This window comes from Eurosta solidaginis, chromosome X (assembly GCF_040869045.1).
Source record: "Eurosta solidaginis isolate ZX-2024a chromosome X, ASM4086904v1, whole genome shotgun sequence".
In the NCBI taxonomy this organism is placed as follows: domain Eukaryota; kingdom Metazoa; phylum Arthropoda; class Insecta; order Diptera; family Tephritidae; genus Eurosta; species Eurosta solidaginis.
Genome location: NC_090324.1, coordinates 41564823 through 41572227, shown reverse-complemented (window position 1 = coordinate 41572227; position 7405 = coordinate 41564823). Strand labels below are relative to the sequence as shown.

Genomic DNA, 7405 nt, shown 5'->3' with positions numbered 1-7405 from the left:
ATAGTTAATACCAAGGGCGTAATATAGAAGATTCTGCTGTATTACATATTGCGCTGCCCACCCACCTAACCGATGTATTGCTCTACCCGGCGGTGGACTCTCTCCATACGTTTCAGGTATAATCCACTTTGCGTTACGTGATTGGACACCACGCGTCTCTAGTACATTTGACTTTGCTATTGGTACAGGAAGCAGTTGAAAATGATCCATGATATTCTGACATTTTTTATTGCCAGCTACCTGTCCAAGTGTGTCAATATTGTGTATAATTACGCAGAAAATTCTGTTTTGTTCTCATACAACTTTATAAAACGATGATCTGGCGATGGCTTAAATTGTCCAGGAGATAGATTACGCGCAAATAAAAAAAAAAAAGAGAATGGTCTTGGCTCGCGTGGAAAGTAATTGATATCGAACATAGCTTGAGGATCAGGTAAACTAGGAAAATCTTTTACTAACCGACTATAAATACCATCGATTGAACGAAAATCTGGTACACCCACGACACCGAAACACCAGCACCAGTCAACACAATCTTTCTTTTTTTTGATTGTTTTTTTTATCATCAAATTTGATGTTACCGACATTGATGTATAATGCCCTTCCATCCAGTCATCGACCATGCTTAGAGGGGGATAGTTTGATATAATCAAACGAAGTAAGGGATGAAATAACCCAGCATAATCGTTTTGATATTGTTCTGCTTTTTGCAACAAGTTTTTCATTGGAAGTTCAGCCAAGAAGCTATTTGAATATTCCTTCACTTTTCTTAAAGCCATGTTTTGATTATGGGTATTAGAGAGACGAGTATCTTCATAAAGTACCAAATAATATAAAATAAGCAATTGTGCTGTTAAAGGACAACTAATTTTTATTCTCATTGTTTCATCTATTTCTGTAGTAGATGCTCCAGAGGCAAGTATTTGTGATGCGCCAAAAACGCTACTACCATCAAATGTAACTTCTTTCGATGACTCAAAAATGTATAATATGTCATTTTCGGAAAATAGTTTATGCATGTGGTCAACATTAATTTTTCCCAAAGGATTTGGTACTATTAATGTGTTAACGTATACATCAATTAATGCTGGCATTACAGGATGCATCGGTCGAATAGCATTACAAATTTGTTTGTGAATCCATGATTTAATGGGAACTTTGTGCTTCAAAAATGCGCGAGATTTCAATAACTGGTGTATACAATGCACCGAAAGATATCCAGAAATATTAGCATTTAAGTTTGGCGTAACCGGAACACGAACTGCGTGAGACGCAACCACCTGCTCGGTAAATAAATCTTGGGTAAAAACTTGTTTTATGCGATTGGTACTATTTGGGCGTATTGGAATTTTCATAGCCAATGTTGAACAGACCAACTCGCTTATAGCTGTAATTTGATTGCCATGAAAGTGTATTGCGAGTAAAAGTAGCATTTCGCCTAGCGATGCCGATGTATCTGATTTTTTACCAAAAAATTTGTCTTCTTTTATAATCCATTGTAACCATTCAACTGATTTGTTTTCGAAAGCTGTTGTAGATACAAGAGATGTACAAGCAATTAGCATACAAAGTGCCAACGAAACAAACCGAACTCCTGATTGTGTAGGCTGTGGTCGGCTAGTTACCAGTTGTGATAAAATGCTAACTTCGTCATCGTTAAACTTGAGCCCAGCTATTCCCCGAAGAGCACAATACAAACGCATTAACACCACACCTTGCACAGTATAATGTTCATCACTGCTTGGATTGAGAGACTTCTGTACATTTTTTTTGTAATTGTTGTAGGAGTTCGACTCGTACTAAATTCAAAGCATCGCTTTTTCTTTTTTGGCTTTTACGTATATAAATAGCAAACCATGTGCGAACATTTTGATCATTGCCCAACAGCATACCCGTCAAGAATGCAATCAAGTCTTCAGGAAATTAAAGACAAAGTTTTAACATAGATGACGGAATTTATTTAGAGGAAGTTTTTGATATCTTGTGCATTCTCAAATGTGCTAATGTAACATATTTTTTGACGACGTGCCAATATGCGCCACAACAGCATATCGTTTACACCGGGCGCTAGTGGTTGGGTATGGGAAGGCAACATTTGTGATAACAAATCACGCGGATAAGCGCCAGCATGTATGTGTTTTTGTACCCAATTGATTGGGCGGGTACTAATCGGTATCCACTCATGGGGTATTTTGGTCTATCATTTTAGGATCATTAGATTCATTAGCTAACTCCCCGTAGACAAAATGCATGCTGAAGAAATGTGCACTTGTATATTGGACAGTGATCAGTAGGAAATTGTGTGTGGCATGGCGAATTCATACCATTTTTTGATTTACCACCCTCCCGAAATCGAGTCCTTCACTCAGGTGGTGCCAGCAAACCACCCAAGGTGTGGCAGGGTACCTGAAAATATAAAATAAATAACAATGAAAAGAAATTAGAAAATTTGTAAAATTATTAAAATGGAACGATACATCAAACCCATCAGCTCTCCTGATCTCCATCACCAGTCACCTGAGAAAGAAAAGAAGATGCATTAATAACCTGAAATAACAGAAACATATTTATTGGAATAAAATTAATTCAAAAATTTACCATGTACTTACCTAGTCTTTAGTCAATGCATACTCCAGCCTCGCGTAAAATCAGATGAAGAAAGAAACGGCGAAATAAATCGAATGATTTATTTACCGTTTGTTTCAATTCATTTGAAATTTGCACTCTCTATACGGGTATGAATGTTCATCTGTCTGTTGTTTTCTACCGTTGGCATATTTGTAACCAACATATGTACATATGTATGTATGTATTCCTACTTGGTTCGGCATATCATATTAGTGCTGCATCAAGTGACGCACACTGGTACCGAAAACCCGCAAAAGAAACAAAATCGGGATCGGCTTTTTTGACCCGGGCAGTCACTAAACATGCTTACGCACAAAAAAAAATACAGGCAAACATCTCCTTCAAAATTAATTGCTCTCATTTACAAACAAAAAAAAAAAAAATTTTTTTTCTTTTTGATTTCTGATTTTTTTGCCGTCGGTACTGTCTGCTTTTTGGCGGGGGGTAGGACTTGTTGTTTTTCAACAACAAATATCACAAAAGGTCATTATAAGGGCTCGATGCAAAAACAACCCGAGTCCCGCAAGAAAAGAAGCCCGACACGACAAAATCCCGAAATTGGAAAAAGTCAACTTTTTCTACCGGCCTAGTGTGCTACTGCCCCAGTGACCTAGTTTTTTTTCAAGGGCAAGCCAACACATATGTATATATATACTCGCACACCACAAATTCACCATACCAGCTGTCAGCTAACCAAGTAATACACAACAGGGTTGCATGCAATCTCAAAATGGTACGTGCAGAGAGAACGCGTCGTTGAGAACGCATCGCCAATCTGCATGCAAGCACCGGCAGTTGGTACACTTTCCAATTTAATTACGATTTGCGCTATTCGTCATGAGCTGTAGCACAAAATTAAATCAATACCGTCGTCAACCTCTCCGGTTCGTTTTAAACCAAATAATTTTGCGCGGGTGGCTTGGAATCACGTCCGCTCCAACCTCCCACACACCGCAATCTTGCTGGTTTTGTTGAAATACATAAGCTGCTCGAAATCACAGCACTAACTACTTTGCAAAAACGCTCTCGTCACTCCACGTCAGTTGACTAGTCATTTTACGTTGATAGGTTATATTCGTAGTCACATTTGCATGGGCGTGGGTAGGTTTTGTAGGGTAATAATATAATACACAACTGACGAAATACATGCGCTGCAGCGAAAACGCGCATCACCCAACTAACCTCACGGCCACTCGCCCTGGCACATCCATAAAATGCCACAGTCGCCCTGAGAGCGAGACGACCACGTTATACGCTGGAACGGAGACCTCGGCCTCTTCGTTCAGCCCAGAAAACCCTCGAGTCTGGAACGGAGACGTCTGCCTCTTCGTCCAACCAACAAAAAAAACCGCAAATCTGGAATGGAGACCTTGGCCTCTCCATCCGGACCGAAAAAAAAAACCAAAGAATAACAAACAATGGTGCCACTCTGGAACGGAGACCTCGGCCTCTTCGCCCAGCCTTACTGGCCATCGACAATTCACATATTACATTCTGAATTTCTATATTTAAGAATTATGTATAATTCAATGGCAAGAAATATTCACTTCACTGTTCATAACCGCTAATTCTTTCATCTTAGCTCAGGTGGCATGCTAAGCAAGTCGAAAGGGATTCCCGGCCATGTTGCGTCGCAGACGAACTCTTCACTTAGATTAAGTTTAGTGTGTAAGTCTTATAATAATTTTTCGCGTTTCAGCGGAGGTCATTGGCGGAAAACGATGTTGCGTATCGCAAGGGGGGCCGGCATGTTTAGGCAGGATGCCTAACTTTTCCGCATCTGATTGCGACCCCCCCCAATGCAACTCTGCAGATCGATACTCGATACTCGAATTAATTTATAACCACCCACACCATCACCCTCATGCATGTGCATGCATGTACATGCACGTGTATGTGTGCTTTTTGTCAGCACTCATGCATATGCATGTCGGGGTTAATGTGTGGGTGCCTTTCCCCTCCAAAACGGAGGATTTTGCGGGTCATCGGTTGTAGCTTGCTATACAACCGGTCTCTTGATTTCAACAGCCAACCTGTTCACATCTGCCGCTAGCGATCTCTGCCGTTTATCAAAGGTAATATTAATTCCTGTATATTTAATATCTATCAATAAAAATAACAGCTTTATTATAACGAGAAATCTCGTCTTCTCCTATTTATTTTCAAACACACCCGTTCTTTGAGAACGACCCGGTGCACCCACCTCTCCAGGATTAGACGCACACCGGCCGAACAGTAGGGACTGATAAAATAAGTCAGAAGATTTATGTGTTGATATTTGTTCCGTTTATTACAAATTTATTAGAAATGGACAAACAAAGAATTTTGTATAAAAAAAATTCAGTAAAAAATAACGAAAGTGCGAAAATTCATGTACTTCGGTAGGTGCCGAGGACTTTAATAAGGCGATAAAAATATACATATGGTGTTTCGGTCGTTGCCGAACATTTTAATGTTAGGCCTTGGTTGTGCCCGATAGTACCCAACCGAAGATTGTTCTCTGAGCTAGCAAAGGGCCAACCGTGGTGGGCAGAATACCTGGCAGTATTATCTCCACATATACGTCTCTTCCTAGGACGAGGCGAATCGGAGCGGATGAATAGAATTGCGGATCCGCCAGACGGAGGTGTGCGTACGGAACTGCGATGGCGCTGTCGATACTGGTCGTGAGGTCATTCGCCGAAAGTTGGATACGACCGCGGCATGGGTGCAATCCTTTTGTTCTGTCCGTGTCTTCCTCGGATACGTAGCAGGCATCCTGGCTGCCCGCCAATGTTGCTGGTAGGGAGTTGGAGCTCCTGAGCGAGCACAGCCGTGATGACTGTGGTGGGGGAACATCCGTCAATTAATGCGCGAACGAGGTGTATTCGCACGCCTCTATTTTACAACCGCTGTTGGGGTGATTGCTACCGTAGATGTCATTGTGGCGGTGGCGGCTGAATGCATGACTATGAGCCCTGCTCGGAAGGTGGATACTGCGGAGAGTTGCAACGATCCGAATCCGTTGCGGCGGTCCTGCGGATGATGATGGGTGTAGTGTTGCAGGCGGAGAGGCCTTGTCTCCGCTCTGCGGGCGCACAAGTGTCGGCTCCGTTGGTGATTCGTGGGTTGCATGCGAAGAGACCGGGTCTCCGCTCGGCGGTTGCGTGTATGGCGCTGGGTTGTAGCTGGTCCGCGTTGGAGCCGCTTCCTCTCATGCTGCAATAGAGGTCGAAATGACTTTGTTTCTGGTGTTGTGTTCGGGCGAAGAGACCGAGTCTCCGCTCCGGTTCGGTGGACATTTTGATTTCGAGCTGGACGAAGAGGCCCAGTTTCCGTTTCAGTGTCTGACGCATACAATGAGATGGAGTCGTCTATCCGCTCTCGAGGGGATTCTAGCTCCTCTTCGACCTGGACGCTCCATGGAGCGTGCCTCGATGAGTAGCTGCTACTCCTTGTCAATCGAGGAGATGTGTAGCATTGTGTGATGTTTTCGCCGCATTGTTTACATCACCCTTGGCTTGGGCACGCGTTAGAGCGGTGGTCTAGAGCCAAGCAATATCCGCAATAGCTACCGCGGATCGCTAAGTAAAGACGCTCCTCGGGCTTTTTGGCCCGAAAGATGGGGCACAGGCGTATGGGATGTTGCTTAAAACAGGCGCGGCATTCCAGCTTATAGCGCATTGCGTTCGTGGCAGCATTTCGTTGCATAGCGGCGAAACGACTCATTTTCCTGAAAAAGTTCAATATGTTTGACTGGGCCGAGTCATTTTCAAAGTGCAGGGGGCGGGTGGTCATTTGTTGATAGGGGGAGGTCTATCTTTCTCTGTTGCCGCCTTTTTCAGAGTTACGGCGTTATTTTGTATGATAACCTAGTTTAATGGGTCTTTTCTTTCGTTAAAAAAGGCCTTGCATGTGGCAGGATTATTAAAATCAAAAAGAATTCGAATCGGTGAAGATTTCTGACCAGCCTTGTTAGATTGGCGAGGCTTGCTACGCGACGGGTTCTATACGGGCAGATGCGAAATGTTCCGTGCAACCCTGTCGTATGGTTTTTTGTCAGGTGATGGCTGGTGTTGTGAGTTTGTAAAGTGAGAATATGTATGGATTTTTTCTCGTTGGGCTAGGGCCGTGGAAAGAGCTGAATTTTTCATTTCGGGACTCTATAATTTCGGGACTCGATCCGAAACCTTGATCATAACTGTTTGTGATGTTTGCTGTTGAAAACAACAAAGACCTGCCAAAAATATATTTTTAGCATTCAAAAAAACGCGTCTTTATTCAATGAAGTATATCAATATAATCATGTTTACAATAATGTTCTTACAGCTATTTATCATATTTGTATGTCTACTCATTATACTTATTGGCAATAGTCAATCAACGAAATATATCTCATTACTACATTATATTGTTTTCGTAAATGTCACTGCTCTACCTCATTTCGCAAGCAATGTGCCAAATAACTTGCAATGAAATAAGTGCAACGACACTTATTTTGTCGGGCGTTAAGTTACGCTGACCAGTCCACCTCAATTCTGTTTTCTTTTGGAGTGGAATGACAGTGTGACGTAACTCCCCCTTCCCTTGATTGAAAACACTCCTGGGTTTTTGTATTTACGTTTGATCCAATTGCTTTATGCTTACTTGTGGATCTGGTGGAAACCCTTGGCAAGATCTAGTGTTGTGAAATATTGGGCTCTTCCCAATTTCTCTAGTATATTTTCTATATTGGGTATAGGAAATTTTATAAAAGATTAAAATGCAATAAAAATAGCTGTGACCTTAATGAGTGAAT

The 7405-nt window shown here is 42.1% G+C and overlaps 1 pseudogene; it reads right to left on the bottom strand.

The window, feature by feature from the left end:
* Window positions 1-269: 269 nt before the first annotated feature.
* On the bottom strand, window positions 270-1950 carry LOC137234872 (integrator complex subunit 2-like; annotated as a pseudogene).
* Window positions 1951-7405: the final 5455 nt, after the last annotated feature.